Source organism: Canis lupus, chromosome 5, assembly GCF_048164855.1.
Source record: "Canis lupus baileyi chromosome 5, mCanLup2.hap1, whole genome shotgun sequence".
NCBI lineage: Eukaryota > Metazoa > Chordata > Mammalia > Carnivora > Canidae > Canis > Canis lupus.
This window is the reverse complement of record NC_132842.1, coordinates 43,067,792-43,086,108: the sequence shown is the minus strand read 5'-3', so window position 1 is coordinate 43,086,108 and position 18,317 is coordinate 43,067,792.

Below are 18,317 nucleotides of genomic sequence, written 5' to 3'. Positions count from 1 at the left end.
TTTGTAAAAAATTATTTTCATTCATTTATTAATTGGTGGTGATATATGAAAGTATTGAGTCACTATATTGTACATCTGAAACTAATATTACACTAAGTCAACTAACTGGAATTTAAATAAGAACTTAAAAAATTATTTTAAAAAGTTACTGAATTGAGGAATATTTAAAATAAGGAATATTAACTAATTTCTTTTTCTCTATAAGGTAAAAAAAGTAGTCATAATAAAACTTTTTGTTTTTGCTTCTTGAAAATATACTCTTCATATACATAGATGAATCCCATTAACTATCATGGCCAATTCATTTGCAAGACAGATCAAAGAGTGGGATGCTGTACCTTTCTTTGTGGGAACAACAACAAAAATAAACAATGGTTATAGCGCTAATGAAAAAGTCTGTCTCAAATCATAAACAGCTACTTAAAATACCATGAAGAAAAATATAGCACTTTAGAGTTTTGGAAAAACATGCAAAAAATATGCCCAGTTTAAACACTCCTTTGTGGAATCCAAAAAAATAAAACAAATGAATAAACAAACAGACAAAAAGCAGAATCAGGCCTATTAATACAGAGAACAAATTGATGGTTGCCAATGGGAAGGGGGGTGGAGAGTTGAACAAAGTTGATGAAGGGAAGTGGGAGATAGAGTCTTCTGATTATGGATGAATAAGTCACAGGCTTAAAAGGCACAGCAGAGGGAATACAGTCAATGACATTGTAACAGCATTGTATGGTGACAGAGGTAGCTACCCTGATGGTGAGTATGGATAGTGTAAGGTATAGAGAAGCTGAGTCACTATTTTGTACACCTGAAACTAAGTAACATTGTGTGTCAACTATAGTCCAATAAAAAAAATTAAATGAATAAAAAAATAAACACAAGTGATTAGTGTGTCGTATGTACAAATAACTCAGAAATTATACTTCTAAACAATGGGGTTCCTTTTACATTAAAAACTTTGAGAAAATATATATGTAGTTCAGATATTGTTCCTTTTATTTCAAGATATTTATTATCTTTTTAGAAATTTACATACTTTTAGGAATTTTAATTTGATACATCTCAAAATTTAAGATGTGTTTTCTGTCTTAGGAAATGGTGAACATATTGTACTGAATTTGGTAATCGAATGAAATACTGCAGTTCAATTAAAAATTAAGCATGAATGTAATTAAAATAAGAATTATTTTCTTTTAGTTGCCTCTCTGACAATTTTGAAAGGTGTGAACTTGGATGGTAGAGGAAATGGGAGAGTGAGGAGAATAGGTAAGAAAGAGGAAAGGAATAAGAAGGTAGGAAAAGCACGTGCTTGGCGAGTATTCAGTATTTTCCTTCTCAGGAGTGTGGTGTAACACACATGTAGACACATGTGCTCACACATACATAATCTTGAAGTCCTTTGCAAAAAGTTAGGTCAGATGTCAGGCACTAATAGTTTCAAAGGCAATTAATGAACAACCTTAAAAACTGTTTTAAATTATTCTTGAATGCTTCATGGGAAGAAATTTTGTGACTTCCAAATATTCGTAGCAATTAATAGGTGCTCAGATAATGTTATATAATTGAGATTGAGATAACTTTAATTGGCAAGAAAGTATATTCTGTTATTATCGTGACATGAAGAAAAGAACAATAAAAATAAAATTTCATTCTTTGACACAGAAATCTTAGCTTATATAAAATTGGATCCACTCTACTCAGTATATTAGGTCCAAACTTCATTCATGTTTTATAAGAAAATAAAAAATAGATTGTGATCTTCAAGGACATTTACCTCCATCTTCTTCTCAGCACAAAATACAAGCTAAAGTTCTTCTAAGAGAAGTACATAGTCCTTTTATACTTAACTCGTTCTGTGGTGGATAAGAAAGAGCATAGACTTTGATTCCAGATAGACTAGGAATGTGCATTCCACTTCTGCCATGAACTGTATGATTTGAGGGATGTTAATTAACCTTTCTGATTCTTAATATTCTTAAATCAGATGGCCTTTCTTTTCATGCATCTTATACTTATTTCTTTCACTTTCTTGGCTCAGAAATACCGTTAGTGTTTTGTCGAAAGTTTGCATTCAGTCTCAAAATTGTTTAAGGTTTGAGTATATCATCATATTAGTGATGCCTTTCAACCTTGTGTCAACTACAAATAATAAATGTCTTCTTGATCATCATCAATATCATTGACAAAGTGTTGAACAAAACAGGGTTGAAGATATTTCACCAACTTATCTCCCAGGTTACTCTACTGGAATCAACGTTCATGTTTTTGGCATGGTAGCAAGCTCTCAGCCTTACGAAATACAGGGAGGCATATTGGGCATGACTTGCTTTTAAAGAATCTACGTAGACTCCTGGTTATCCTCACCTTTCCTAAATGCTCACATTACTGTATTTCCTGCTCCTCCCGTCACAGATTCAGCACCCCTTTAAAAATAAGTCCTTTATGGTTTCTCATTTATTTGCATTACACTTGTATTTTCCTAACTTAAGTCACGATGTTGCTTTTGCCTGGAATGTTCTTTCCTCTAATCGCTGTAGTCTAAATTCTACATATCATATGGGGAGAAGTCTAAGTAATAATACTCTTCACGAAACATTTCTTTCTTCTTTCTTTCTTTCTTTTTTTCTTTTTTCTTTTTTTTGAGAGAGAGAGAGAGCAAGCAGGCTGGGGTAGAGGGAGAAGGAAAGAGAATTCCAAGCAGGCTTCATGCTCAGCACAGAGCCTCATGTGGGGCTTGATCTCATGACCATAAGATCATGACCTGATCTGAAATCAAGAGTCAGTCACTTAACCGACTGAGCCACTCAGGCACCCCTCGCGGAGCATTTCTTAATCCTCTAAGGTAGACATTCTACACTAGTAGCAAGAAGATTAACTCTCATTTGTTAATGTATTTTATTTGTAATGTATTTATTTGTATTTTAATGGTTTAAAAAATTCAAAATAGTCTACAACTTTTAAAATTTGAATATATAACAAAATGTTAAACACAAGATTTCTGAATTTTTGGGGGTCCTTCATTGCCAGGGTGAAAGTCAGCTGGCATTTAGTGGTAACTGCTTCATTTAAATATGTCATTGAGGGATCCCTGGGTGGCGCAGCGGTTTGGCGCCTGCCTTTGGCCCAGGGCGCGATCCTGGAGACCCAGGATCGAATCCCACGTCAGGCTCCCGGTGCATGGAGCCTGCTTCTCCCTCTGCCTGTGTCTCTGCCTCTCTCTCTCTCTCTCTCTCTGTGTGACTATCATAAATAAATAAAAAATTTAAAAAAAAATATGTCATTGGTTCATCATTGGCCTTATTTGTTGCTGGCCCTAGAAGGCATTTGAGTTTGAGAATCATGTCCTTTGACTGCAATAATATTTATTCTTCTTAATTCTCTTGACATGTATCTTTACTTTTCTTGTGAAACTGTTCTACTTTGTAAAATTATGCCCATCTGACATCTTCTCTATTTGTCTGGATGCTCCTTGTGAACAGAATCTGTAAGTTATTAATCTTTTATCCTCCAAATCTTTGTTTTATATTTAGCAATTACTCCACATTTATTCAAAATGCGAATAAGATTTTTTTGTAAATTAGCATTATATATTGATCAGAGATCATTAGTTACTTGTAGCAAACATTTTTCAAAATCTATCCTTTTCCTTCTTTTACACATGTAGATGTTTGCTCCCTAGTTTTCTATCATTTATTTCATTTCTTTGATTTCCTATAGATATATTTCAACAGGGCTGTAGTTTCCCTTAGTAACCCCTATATACTTACCTGCTTCCTAATGAAATAGAGGGACTATATACTAATACTCTCTGACTCTCATGTGAGAAAACATAGACTGCCACTCACATAATCAGGAGTCAGATTTTGCAACCTGCAGATTCTTGTGTGGCAGCTCTCTTCCTATTTAATTCATATAACCTTCTCCAGTCACTGCCCTTACTTCACCATCCACACTCTCTTCATATCCTTTTTCATTATGATCAAGGCTATTATTTTTCTTTATATTACTTTAACTGTAATAGAAATCAAACTAAGTCATAAAGTACACTTTTGGAAGTTAACGATGTTATGAATCTTAATATAACATTAGGAAAATTTCTGTTTCATTCAAACATTTCTATCTTCCTGATTTTCTCTCTTTTTCATGTTTTTGTATATTTCTTCATGAATTCACTTTTACAGTTAAATTTTGCATATGTAGTTTCATATTAAGCCTCCTTAAACATCTTATTTTTATTTTTTAAATTTAAATTCCATTTGCCAACATACATTACATCATTAATTTCAGATGTAGTTTCCTATAATTCATCATTTGCCATAAACATCTTATTTTTGAATTTAGGTGTTTTAGCTCCACATAAATTTGGATAAGGTTCAAGAAGAGATTACCACAGCATAAACTTAGGAATGCTATGAAACAGTGATACTATTCCTCAGTCATCCTAAGAAAAAGGTCAGAGTAACCTTGTTTTCATCTTTGACAAGGTCACTAGACTGGTAGATGTGGGGTACAGAATAGACACCATGGGTTGGACACTGGCAAGATGTGAGACAAACTGTCTCGGGCTGTAATTGTGAAGCGACAGAGAATTAGGAGTAGACTGCTTTAACTGGTTCAACAACTGAACAAAAAACGTGCTGATGGATGAATTAACATACCTGAGAAGAACAGAGTACTGTCCAGTCACTACTTTCGTAACTGACTCCAATGAAGATATAGAAAACGTGCTTTAAATATGAACTTACTTCTCTATTATCCTCTCCTTTTGTGGTTCATTTCCTTGGCTTATTTAGAGAGCATTTCATCTTGTTCATTTTGGCCGGTCATCACTGCATCACCTTCACTGATTGCATCAAATTTATCAGTTAAACTACTCAAGGTGTCACGGCTGGAGTACTATCGTCATTCACCTCTCTTTTCTTAGAACTTCTATAAATCGGTTCCACCGAAATTGGTACTGGATTGCTGTTATGTTATTGACTGATGAGTCTTGTTCTGTAGCTTCATCTATAACATGAGATTATAATGATCTTGAAAGCAAGACAGGGGTTTATTTCATTCTCTGTTAAACTCTCCTATCAATATTTTTTGAATGAAAAAGGACAGTTTTCATCTTTACTTATGTTCTTTACTTATTAATCTTTTGGTTATCTTATCTAAACTACTTCCTGGGGGAATCCCTGGGTGGCGCAGCGGTTTGGCGCCTGCCTTTGGCCCAGGGCGCGATCCTGGAGACCCGGGATCGAATCCCACGTCGGGCTCCCGGTGCATGGAGCCTGCTTCTCCCTCTGCCTGTGTCTCTGCCTCTCTCTCTCTCTCTGTGTGACTATCATAAATAAATAAAAATAAAAAAAATAAAAAAAAAATAAACTACTTCCTGGGGACACCTGGGTAGCTCAGTGGTTGAGCATCTGCCTTTGGCTCAGATGATGATCATGGGGTCCTGGGATCGAGTCCTGCATCAGAGTCATAGCAGGAAGCCTGCTTCTCCCTCTGCCTATGTCTCTGCCTCTTTGTATGTGTCTCTCATGAATAAATAAAATCTTAAAAAAAATAAACTGCCTCCTAATCTTCTCTGCCATTATTTGAAGCTAATCTTCCTCAATGGTTTCTATAGGTTTGTTTGGCTGCTTTGCTCCCTCTGCCTTCTCATAGCAATTTGCTCGTCCTCATTAGAGTACTTAGAACACTATGTTATCTCTGTACTCTAGGGGTTCACAGTTTAGCAAGTAAGATAGAAGCAATACAATTCAAATATCATGTAGTAGTAACATTTCAGAAAACACACTGTTTTTGAAATGCCATGAGGGCATAAAGATCCAATTAATTTTTCCAAGACAGTATCAGCAGAAAAGGGCTCATTAAAAAAAAAAAGATACACTTGTACAACTGCGTACAAGGAGTCTTGAAGAGTAAATATGAATTCTGTGGCAAAGTAACACTGGAGGGGAGATGCTGAAGAAGAAGAGGAGGACAGAAGTAGAGATACAATTGAACTAAAACCCAGGCAAATAGAATGAATGAGAGAAGACTATTGACTGCCATGAAAACCAAATAGCTCTACAGGCTGAAGCACAGGCTACCTTACCTGGTCAAGATGGTTGAAGAACATTTGAAATGGGCCAGGACCAAGTTAGTTCCTGGAATGTCTCACCGTGTTTTCAGAGTGAGCAGTGGCCCAAGGTGATTTAGAGCTAGCTCTGAATCAGAGGGCAATAAAAATTCTTGCTGGCACACTGACTTTTCCTACCACCCTAAATTGAAACATTTATTTACCCTCTGGAAAACATGATGGAAAACAAGCTAGGGTGAATTGCACATGGTAACAATGGAAAAAATGAAATAGTTTCAGCCCAACTAAGTGTCTGGTTGTGCCTGTTCCTTTTGAAGCTTAATTATAAACATCATCAAAAGAAGCTTCTATAATGTTAGCTAACACTACAATACCAGGGGAAAGTTCGCCAAAGTCTTAAAATCACAAGGAAGCAGTGTTGCCCAGGTCAGGAGATTTAGTTCAAACAAATCATTACTCAGTTTCCCCTAAATTTAGGGGCAAAGAGTCTGCAAGATTTTTACTTCTAAATTCTCTAATCCCATTATATCGGCTATCTACATTCTTTCCCAAGCCTATCGACTCCGGGGATTGGGGGACAAGCTACCTGAGGGAAGAATAAGTGAGAGTGCCTCCCCATTGCTTAACAAAGTTTAGCCAATAAAATTAAAGAGCTTTTAACTCAGGATTCAAGGTTCTTCTGTGATCTGGCTACCTTCTGTCTCAATTTCATCCCCCAGTATCCTTGCTGAACAGCAGAGGCTCAAACCACTAAAATCCTGAGTACTATCTCTTCCTATACTTTTGCCTACTAATATTTTCTAAAACACATTGTTGCTACTTCTGCTTATTAGAATCCAACTCAACTTTCCCAACTAAGCTAAGGTAAAGCCTGTACTAAAACATTTTCTGAAGTTTCTCAGGAAAGAATCAATTTTTCTCTTCTAACTTATATTAAAATAAATATAAGCATTTTATTTATAATAAAAAGCATTTTACCTTTAATGGCATATAGCATGGGGTATATTCTAAGTCTATACCTACCTTATAGAAGTTATTCAGTATTACTTAAGATACTATATAATCTTTGAGAGTAGAGGTTTATTAGACATATGCCAATCAAAAATAGTAGGAACTATAACTAAGAGTTTAATAATAGTAAGAAAAATAGGCAAAGCTAAGTAGCTATGTTTGGTGAAGAATCAATGTTTCTATGATTCATTGTGTTTGGTTATGCTGCATATAGAGGGCAATGTCTATGACTTGGCCTCGTTGCCTGTGTATAAGAGAAACAACAATCCTGTATCTATCAGATAGTACAATCCAGTAACTCCTTATCCTCTTAACTCTGATGCAGGTAAATTTTGCACCATACCTTTTATTACAAATTGTTTTATGTAAGATAGTCCCAGTTGATATAACACATTATCTCTATGTATAATAACTTACACAAGAGGAAGTGCTTCTCAATTGTGTAAAGACCAGGTGACTACCTCTGATTTACATACATCCTTTTTCCAAGCAGTGGTGAAGAGACCCAGTCTCCTTTTATTTTGGGCTTTCTTATATGGCTTAAATTTGCTATGCTCATTTGCATCAAGGTAGTAGGAGAAAGAAAAATATTGTGGGGCACCTGGATGGCTCGGTTAGTTAAGTGTCCAACTCTTGTTTTCGACTCAGGTCATGATATCAGGGTGATGAGATAGAGCCCCATGTTGGGCTCCATGCAGTCTCTTTGAAATTCTCTCTCCCTCTGGACTCCCACTCATTCTCTCTCTCTCTGTCTAAAATAAATAATAAAAATCTTTTTAAAATAAAAGAAAAATATTGTGAAGGGTTCACACGTGATTCTTCACCAACTTGGCTTTAAAGTGAAACATCAATCATCGCTGAGAACTAGTCACATGATTACACTTAAATCCAAGAGGGGTAGAAAAACCAATTTCCTTGTTGAGCTTTCCCTTCCCGGCAATGGTTCTATATTCTATCAGTGGAGTATGAATTTTGTAGATAATTAGTCCCAATGGCTACCAGATAACCATGCATACCTGTTTTCCCACTCTTAGGGCATACACACTTGACTTCTCATAAGAGGCATTCTAAAGTGTTGTCCAATCATTGCAACCAGCAAAAAGTCCTGATTTCTGAGAGGAGCTCTTTATGGAGACCTATACATTGTAAGGTATGCTGCCAAGGCCTATCTCCTCTCCTATACTAACACATAATGGAGCTTGAACCGGGTCACCACAATTCAGGCCCCTATTCAGAACACAAGAGTGATGAGATTCACATGCCTCTCATGGCACAGAGCACTGCCCAAATCTGCTTACCTGGACTAGTGAAGTCTCCTGGCCTGGTAGTGGGGCACAGTCTTTGACAACACTCTGATTTTATTACCTAAAGAAATGCCCTCTTCCCTAGTTCTTGGCAGTTTTTGTCTCTGCCCTCTGTTAAGGATCTTATTTGCCTTTCCCCCATCAAGAACCAATCTAAGCCAGGGATGCCTGTATGGCTCAGCTGTTGAGCGACTGCCTTCAGCTCAGGTTGTGATCCCTTGTTTCTGGGATGGAGTCCCACATTGGGTTCACTGTGGGGGGCCTGCTTCTTCCTCTGCCTACGTCTCTGCCTCTCTCTCTGTGTCTCTCATGAATAAATAAATAAAATCTTAAAAAAAAAAAAAGACCAATCTAAGCTAGAGTTTGGAAACACATTTACCCCTGGGGCTACACTACTCTCAAACGTACTTCTCCATGGTCAAGTTCAGAGGCTTAAAGTTTCTTTAAGGGAAGTGATTCTTTTATCTTGGCTTATAGTTTCTCTGGCAATTCAATTTGAAAAAAAGAAAAAAATAGTTTCTTTAGCAATACAAATACTCAAAATTTGGAAGTTTCCTGAACTAATTCCTTTTACTTATTTCCATTTTGGGGAGTACGTTCAAAGTCCTTTACTATAACTGAGGCCTACTTTATGCCTTTTCTTTCTTAATCTCCAGTCTTCAGCTCTAAGTTTAAGGGAGGATAGTTTGTGTCCATCTGAAATAATGAGCTTAGGTGGGAAAGTCTTATCTTTAATATGATCGTGGCAACAAACCTAAATGACTTTTTCAATGGAGAAAATGCACATGGCTTTTGTTACTAAGGGGCTTTCTCAGTCTATTTCTTACCATGAGAGGTCTAGAAACAAAAAGCTTCTTAATTTCCTTGGAAGCCTCACATTTCTGGGTGTTTTCTCTGTGCCCTTTAATTTTTACTAGTAAGCCTCCAAATACTTTTCTCAACTCAAGTCTTTCTTATCATATGTTAAAATAAGAAAATAAAAACCGGGGGGCTCCTGGGTGGCTCAGTCAGTTAAGCATCCAACTCTTGGTTTTGTCTGAGGTCATGAACATGCAGCCCCTCATCAGGCTCTGTGTTCAGCACAGGATCTGCCTGAGATTCTCTCTCTCTCCCTCTGCCCCTCTCCCTGCCCATGCTCTCTCTCTCTCTCAAATTATAAATAAATAAAATCTTAAAAAAAAAATCAGAATACACTCTCACTGTGACTCTTTCTGATCCTCTTCCCCAGAATTACAGGCTGAGGAGGCATATGGGGTTGCTCTTGATCCATCATGGTGTGGCAGTGGTAAAACCCAGTCTCAAAGTTGTTCACATTCTTCCCATCAAGCAGTAAGGTCCATAGCCTGTATCCTTCAGCCTGGGCAAGTTTGGGAGTTTGTCAGTCACTAGAGTATGCCAGAAGTGAGGCTGTGCAAGCTCTGAGGATAGGTCATATAAGTCACCACAATGTGTACCTGGCTGTCTTGGAATGCTTAGTCTTGGGATGTTCCTCGTTGGCGTGCACGTTGAATAGATTTGAAGTGTGCCTTTTGTTCAATAAAGTGTTAGGCAAAATGATGCATAAAGAGCCCCAAAAATTAAGGGGCACTTGGGTGATTCAGTTGATTAAGCATCTGCCTTTGACTCAGGTCATGATCCCAGGGTCTGGCATTGAGCCCCATTTTGGGCTCCCTGCTCAGCTGGGAGCCTGCTTCTCTCTGCCCCTCCCTCTGCTCATGTGCTCTCTCTCTCTTTTTCTCTCAGAAAATTAAATAAATCTAAAAAAAAAATAACCCAAAACCTTTTTGATGACATTGAACAACCCCAGACTGAAGGAGACAGGAAGAAATGAAGAGGTCATGTTTTGTGTAATATGGTATAAAACATCAATGGGCAAGAGGCAGCCTCTGAAAACTACTCATCTTTAAACACAGGCCTTTTTTTTGTGGGGTGTGTGTTTTTGATGGGTAAGGGTGAGAAGGTAACACAGAATGAATAACCAAGAGACCAGAGGACAGGACTGAAAACAGAGAATTACTCCCAGGTAGCAGTGTGGGTCTTTATCAAAAACTAGCAACTTGTGCCCAATTAGTGGAGATCTATAATGAAGAAGTGGCACGGTAAAAATTATATTTAGACCAAAAGATTCTGGCTGAGTGCACTGTGCTGATGTGTAATGTTGAATGTTGAATGCATGTGAAAGAGTGGAAGCAGGGATAGTAATTAGAAGATTATTGTAATAATTCAAAAGAAATAAGACAGTGGCTACACTGAGGAATTAACAGGGTGGTGATGAAAAGTGGTTAGCTTTGGGGTATATTTTGAAGATGGAGCCAAAAGACTTTGCTGACGGATCAGATGCTGGGTGTGAGAAAAAGAGTGCAGTCAAGGATGATTATAAGGTTTTTGGCTTAACGACTGGAAAAACTGGAGTTACCATTTTATGAGCTGGTGAGCAATGAGGAAGAAACAATTGTGGAGGGACAGAATGTCAGGAGCTTGGTTTGGGACATGATAATTTTGAGATTTTGATTGGATATTCAAGTAATAGTGCTGAATGGGCTGTGGGATACAAGACTCTGGATTTTGGGGAAGAAGTACAAATTGGGGTACAATCTGCTAGTAGGTGAGATCGCTAAGAGAATAAATATGGGTAAAATCCAGAATGGGTCCAAAGGCTGAGAAGCTGCCATTGCCACTCGAGGAAGGAAATCAGAGAAGCTGAGATGGAGCATCTTGGAAGTGTGATGGGGGAAAAATGTCCTTCCTAGAGGAAGAAGAGTTTAATTGCATGAAATGTTGTTGATATGTCCACGGAAGTAAGGATTAATCAATAATGGAACATTATTCAGTCCTAAAAAGGAAGGAAATCTTGCCATTTCCAATAACACATTATCGATATCATTCTTCATATTGGTCATTCATGTCCTATCTCTTTTTGTTTTCAGTCAGGTGGACTAGAATTTTCTCAGTTTTATTAATCTTCTCAAAGAACTAGCTTTTGATTTTGTTGCTTTTTCTGTACTGATTTTGTTTTTTTACTTCATTACTTGAAAGTGGAATTTTCAGGAGCAGGAAAGGAGAAGATTTTCAGGAGCAGGAAACATATTCACCACAGGCATGGGGGAGGCACCATCTGCAGGTTGATGGTAGTGAAAGGCTAGCGTGGGTCTTTCAGGATTGCTTCTATTTTCTCAAAGAGGAAGTTCCTGAGAGTGAGGATGTTGAATGAGACACACGTAGTGCTTTCCGACTTGATTTCAGCTTTGTTTAACATTGACCTTGATGACCTCCACTTTATTTCCTTTTCCCCATTTGATGGTTATAGTTTTGACATACTTTGTATTTTTAATTTTTCATTACATCTTTATATTGCTTTTGTAATGTGACTTTTTAACAGTTTTCCTTTTTTTGTACAAGGAAAGATTCTAGTTCTATATTTATTGCAATGATTCCTCTTTTAATTATTTCTAACATCTTAACTATTTGCATTTTGAAAAAATCAGATTTGGTGCATTTTGAAAAAATCAGATTTGGTGCTCTGGTTGTCACAGACAAATGAACTGAGTTTGAATATTTCAGATAGGAGTTGTAGCTGAGACAAAGACTACATTTCAGAACACAAGGATACTTGTGAAAATGTGAGAAAAGTAGAACTGCTGCAATTTTGTCTATTTCTCTATAAAATAAAGTATTCTTATGCACTCACCTTTCTTTATGTATGTCAGTCAAAAAAGCACACACATACACACACACACAAAACCACAGGAAATAAGTGCTGGTGAGGATGTGGAGAAAAAGGAATGGTTGTGCATTGTTGATAGAAATGCAGACTGGTACAGCCACTGTGGAAAACAGTATGGAGTTTCCTCAAAAAAACTAAAAAATAGAACTACCCTATAATACAATAATCATACTACTGGGTATTTACCCCCAAATTGCAAAAACGCTAATTCAAAAGGATACATGCAACCCTATGTTTATTATAGCATTATTTACAAACTACAGAAGCAACCCAAGTGTCCATCAATAGATGAATGGATAAGGAAGATGTGGTATATAGTTACAATGAATATTATTCAGCCATAAAAAAATGAAATTTTGCCATTTGCAACAACGTGAATGGAGCCCGAGAGTATAATGCTAAGTAAAATAAGTCAGTCAGAGAAAAACAAATACCATTTGTTTCACTCATATGTGGAATTTAAAAAACAAAACAAATGAGCAAAGCAAAAAAGAGAGAGACAAACCAAGAAACAGACTCTTAGCTAAAGACAAACGATTGATGGTTACCAGAGGGCAGGTGGGTGGGGGTTGGGTGAAATAGGTGATGAGGATTAAAGAGTACACTTACCATGATAAAAAAAATTAAATTAAAAAGTCTCATTCATTGAGTTGTCTCATTTTGAATCTCAAAATTCTGTGAGATACTCATCAACAGGTAAGGTATTATCTTATTTTACCTATGATACAACCATGTGCAATAACTGACTATCAAGGTTGTAAATAGCTTGATGATAGATACTAAGCATCTAGTATTTCCTAGAATCAGCCCAAAGGGCACTACATTGACACAATATCAGTTTGCAGAATTCTTATGTGGTAGACAAAATATGTAGTCCCTTAACAAATGTGTTACGAAGATGTATAGATGCTCCCAGGAAGGGTATGATGATTCTCTCCCTTACTCAGGAGTTATTCTGTAAGTGTGAACTCTGCAGAGCTTCACCGAAAAAAAGACACAAAACTTCTGCTTGACTCATTAGGATGCAACCCTGCAATATAGGACTTTTCCTCTCCTAAAACTTAGTCACAATGCTAACAAGTCATAATTTCCCATGGAATGCTGATGTAGGAGGAGGTTGAGTAAATGTATAATCATTGGAGCTAAGTTATTATTACACACACATATGAAAGTCTTGCTTTGATATTATATTCATCTTTCCTTAAGAATAGTCTTCTGAGTCCCTCTCTCAATGCCAGAAACTGGCAAAAGGAAATTGAGCAAGGCCCTGACCACAGCAATGTACACATTCCATTCTTATTTTGGGTCACACGGGTATTTCAACAAAAAAAAGAAAAATTAAGAAGAACTGTTTAGTCATGTCAATGTATAAATACCTTCTATTTGATAGTCCTAGTGGCTCCTAAGATATATTATATCAAAAACTAAATTCCTCTTGATTGCTACTGAATCTGCATCTTTTCCATGTCTTCTTATTTGATTAATAGAATTATGGATGAGGGATAATCTCAGACTTTTATTTGATTTATACCTCTACCTTGTCTTTATATCTGAACATTATTCAGTCACTAAGATGGCATCTTCTTCATTAGTAATATTTCTAAGAAGGAGGAATCATAAACCATGAAGTTGGCAAAGATCTGATTTCAAAGATCCGATAGTAATCATATAGATGGTGAATATGTCACACAGTGCAGAAAATTCTGAATATATGAGTACTCTATAACTTTTAAATCAATTCCAAATATTTAGTTGCTTTTCCCACTTTCCAATCATTCCTTGATAATTATTTCTGTCATTTTCCGAATCCTTCTAGTAAGGGCACGATCTACTTACAAGCAAGTTTGAGAAAAGTTGAAATCTTCAAAATATAAAGCTGAAATTCTCCATCTACCAAAGGACCGGATAATCTGAGGAAGTTCCTCCTTCCTACTCCTGTTTTTATGCAATTGCCATTGTGATGATGGGAGATGAAACAAGGCAATCTAAGAATGCTTTGCTCCATCTTAGTTTAAAAAATACTGTGAAAATGTTTTAGAACCAAACATCATATTAGCATTTATGACTTCAATGGTGTGGTACAGCTCAGGTGGCTAATTCTTTATTCATTTGTTGAATAAGCACCTACATTATGCCAAGCACTAGACTGGGGATAGGAAATGTAACAATAAACACCGATATGCAATGTCTCCTGCTCCCCTGAAGCTCATGGTCTAGTTATGGAAAAAGAGGTTAGTAAAATTATCCTCGTGATATGTGTTTAATTTTCTGAAATACAGACATTTAGCAGTATGAAAGGTCCAATAAACAGGTCAGATTTAGTTTGGGACTCAGGAAAAACATTCAGAAAGAGAAGGAAGTCTGAGAAAAAGCTTCCTATCTCACACGGGTCCTCCTTTTCCTCCCCATAGCTACAAGCAAAAATACTGTAATCTCCTCTTTTACTTCCCAGATCTAGCTTCCATCCTATAGTTATTTCTTCTGGGAGTTGGACTGTGACTCACACATTTCTGCTTCCTCTGGATACTACCCAAAGGACAATATCAACCCCAGTTTAGCAGCAGGCCCTAAGAGATCCTTCTCCCTCCCAGCTCCTCCTTGAGAGCCTGCCTCTTAGGTGCTATTTTGGGATTGGAAGAATTGGATACCTACAGAATCTGTTCTCTTCAGGTCACTGATCAAACTCTGTTTTGCCTCAAGTGGCACAGTTGCATGCTTATAGAAGATCAATATAATTCCTAAGGGCTGAGAAACATTTTAGTTCTATAAAGCTTGCACCTAGGTACAATTTTCCTGCAAACTCTGTAAGGGCAGTCATTAAACCTTTGCTTGAGTATTCTTAAGACAGGGACTGGACTCCTTTTCAGGGAAGCCCATTCCACTGTTAGATAACACAATTAGACAAATCCTCCTTAATTTTAATTGAGACCTGCCTTCCTGATGATTCAGTTATCCTAATTTCCACCTTGAAGCCACACAGATCACAGTGTGTCTTTCTGTTCCTTCATAGGCTCTTTCCCTCTCTTCCCCTTTCCTTCCTCCTTTCTTCATTCTTTGTTTCGTTCTTTTCTAAACTTATTTCATGCTCTATATAAATATTCTTCTCTACAGGCTAACTATCTGCAGTTTTGCCTTTTATTTTATTTTTAATTTAAAAAAATTTTTAAGACTTTGTTTTTTAAAGTAATCTCTACACACAGCATGGGGCTGGAACTTACAACCCAGAGATCAGAAGTCACATGCTCTACCTACCAAGCCAGCCAGGTGCCCCTGCAGTTTTGCCTTTTAAAAATGGAATATTTTCTAGTACTTTCATTATTTTGATCAAATTTTTCTATACTATTTCCAAATGTTCTGTTTTTCATAAAGTTTCATACCTATGTGTATATACATACAAATATATGTAATATTCCTATATATATAATCTGATATATATTATGAAATATGTAATATTCCAGAAGCTACTTCATCAAAATAGAACTTATCACAGCTATTGGTTTCCTCAGTTCTATTTTGATGAAATAGAAACTGGGGTTGTGAGATGGATCCCCACCTTCAAGCTGCGAGCTGAGCATGGAGCCTGCTTGAGATTCTCTCATCACCCTCTCCCTCTAACCTTCCACCACCACCACCACCCCCATTTGTGTGTGTATGTGTGCGTGCGCACGCGTGCTCGCAAGATCTCTTTCTTTCTCTAAAAAAAAAAAGAAAAAGTCATAAGAAATTAACTTGACTTCTTTGTCTTCTGTCCTGTGAATTATTGCCCTACCTATCATAACCACAACTACTCGGAGCAGAATTTTATTACAGTTTGGGCTCTAATAGTCCTCAGGAAGGACCTCTTTCCAACCATCACAACACCAAATAACCTAGAATTTTTGTAATAACTAAGGATAAATTCATTCTTCAACTTGCTCTCATTCATCATTAATTTGGAAGAATATGTATTTTTAAAATTTTTAAATTCTAATTAATTAACATATAGTGTTATATTAGTTTCAGGTGTACAATACAGAGCTTGAACAATTCCTTACATCACCTGGTGCTCATTGAAATAAAAACCCTCCTTAATCCTCATCAACTGTTAACCCATCCCCCACACCCCTCTCCTCTGGTAATGGTTACCAGTTTGTTCTCCACAGTTAAGAGTTAGTTTCTTAATTTGTCTCCTCCTCTCTCTTTTTTAACCCTTTGCTTGTTTTGTTTCTTAAACTCCACATATAAGTGAAATCATATGGTATTTGTCTTTTTCTGACTTATTTTGCTTAGCATTATACTCTCTAGCTCATCTATGTTGTTGCAAACAGCAAGATTCCATTCTTTCTGATGGCTGAGTAACATTCCATTGAATATATGTACAATATTTTCTTTATCCATTGATCAATCGATGGACACTTAGGCAGCTTCCACAGTTTGGCTATTGTAAACTATGCTGCTATAAACATAGGGGTCCATGTATCCCCTTGAATTAGTGTTTTTGTTTTCTTTGGGTAAATCCTAGTAGTGTAATAGTAAAAAAAAAAGCATGAAGCATAAATAAAAATAAGGTAAGCTATGTAATATTAAAATTAATATTAATCAAAATTTTAGAATATTAGTAAACTAGTAAAACTAGTAAAGTAAAAGAGAAAATATTTCCAACATACATATCCAACAAGTGGCTCACAGAAATACATGAAGAACTCCTACAGATGATAAGAAAAATACAACTGCCCAATGGAAAACATGTGCAAAATAAAGGAAGAAGTTATCAAAAAACTAATAAATTATGCATCATCTCCATTATCCTTTACATTTCAGTTGTTTACCACTAGTTTTTAAAAAATTTTTTATTGGAGTTCAATTTGCCAACATATAGCATAACACCCAGTGCTCATCCCTCCAAGTGCCCCCCTCAGTGCCCATCACCCAGTCACCCAACCCCCTGCCCACCTCCCCTTCCACCACCCCTTGTTCATTTCCAGAGTTAGGTGTGTCTCATGTTTTGTTACCCTCACTGATATTTTCACTCATTTTCTCTCCTTTCCCTTTATTTCCTTTCACTAATTTTTATATTCTCCAAATGAATGAGACCATATAATATTTGTCCTTTTCCGATTAACTTACTTCACTCAGCATAATACCCTCCAGGTCCCTCCACGTCAAAGCAAATGGTAGGTATTTGTTGTTTCTGATGGCTGAGTAATATTCCATCGTACAGAGAGACCACATCTTCTTTATCTGTTCATCTTTCAATGGACACTGAGGCTCCTTCCACAGATTGGCTATTGTGGACATTGCTGCTAGAAACATTGGGGTGCAGGTGTCGGCGTTTCACTGCATCTGTATCTTTGGGGTAAATCCCCAGCAGTGCAATTGCTGGGTCATAGGGCAGATCTTTTTTTAACTCTTTGAGGAACCTCCACACAGTTTTCCAGAGTGGCTGCACCAGTTCACATTCCCACCAACAGTGCAAGAGGGTTCCCCTTTCTCCACATCCTCTCCAACATTTGTTGTTTCCTGTCTTGTTAATTTTCCCCATTTTCACTGGTGTGAGGTGGCATCTCATTGTACCACTAGTTTTTGATCTAATGTTATAATAAATCCTGTTCTTTTGCTAAGGTGAAGCGCTTAAGAAAAAAATAAATCGGTTCCTTGGATTATATTTACTTTCAAACAGTCTTCATCCTGTTTCTTTCATATAACACGTTGCTCTCCTAAATTTTTTGGCTATTTTAGAAACTAGCATACATTTCAGTTTTCCTATTTTAATTTCAAACTCAAAATGTACAGTTCTAGCCGTACTTCTCTTTGATCTGACATAGAATCAATTTCCCCTAATCATCTGCATACTGTTATTTGCAAGTTTATTGTCTTGCTGTTTGATCTATATATTAAGGGCTTATTTTGTTTCTCTATTCTTTTTTTCTGTGGTGTGAAGTTTGGGATTAAATGGGGATTGCACACATTTAGAATAGAATTTCTTTTTCTATGGCATATTGACCTGCCTATTCATTACTTCTCAATTCAAAAGTAGCATGTGTAGTATGATCCCGTTTTTAGTTCTATCACACTTTTTTAAAAAAGATTTTATTTATTTGACAGAGAGAGAGAGAGAGAGCACAAATAGGCAGAATTGGCAGGCAGAAGAGAGGGAGAAGCAGACAGCCTGATGCAGGCTGAATGTGGAGCTGTCTCCCAGGACCCTGGGATCCCAACCTGA